This window comes from Myotis davidii, unplaced genomic scaffold (assembly GCF_000327345.1).
Source record: "Myotis davidii unplaced genomic scaffold, ASM32734v1 scaffold851, whole genome shotgun sequence".
Classification (NCBI taxonomy): Eukaryota; Metazoa; Chordata; class Mammalia; order Chiroptera; family Vespertilionidae; genus Myotis; species Myotis davidii.
Window position 1 is genome coordinate 194183 of NW_006282653.1, and position 208 is coordinate 194390.

The window sequence follows — 208 nt, forward strand, 5'->3', positions numbered from 1 at the left end:
CCCTTAGATCTCTAGGGCTCTTTATTTATTGGGCTAGGAGTAAAATTCAGGCTCAAAGGGTAGAGATCTTGAAATGAGAGTTCCTTAGGTAAGAGAAAAGGAGGAATCAGTGACTAGTACCAGTGAATAATTTATGCTTCAGTGGGAAAATACAAAACTGAATTCATTTTATTCTCACATAATCCCACTGGTGCCATCCATTTCAGTA